Source organism: Monopterus albus, unplaced genomic scaffold, assembly GCF_001952655.1.
Source record: "Monopterus albus unplaced genomic scaffold, M_albus_1.0 scaffold11.1, whole genome shotgun sequence".
Classification (NCBI taxonomy): Eukaryota; Metazoa; Chordata; class Actinopteri; order Synbranchiformes; family Synbranchidae; genus Monopterus; species Monopterus albus.
This window is the reverse complement of record NW_018127891.1, coordinates 160229-160509: the sequence shown is the minus strand read 5'-3', so window position 1 is coordinate 160509 and position 281 is coordinate 160229.

Sequence of the window (281 nt, the reverse complement as noted above, 5' to 3'; positions counted from 1 at the left end):
AAATCTCACAACACAGTGATTTCATTGGAGCTTAATCTTTGTTCTACTCCTGTATAATCTGCAATTTTTAAAATCATTTTGTAACGATAACACATTTTATAAACTTAAAATGCGGTCATTATTCAGGGCTAGTCTATCATGTTTTAATAAACACTGAGCATGACTTGGCAGAAGTATTTTCACTTTAATTTGAGGAAATCTTTATCATTCATTAGCACATGAATACATAATGTAATTCACATGACAGGACTACATATAAAACTATTGAATGTTGTGTGAAA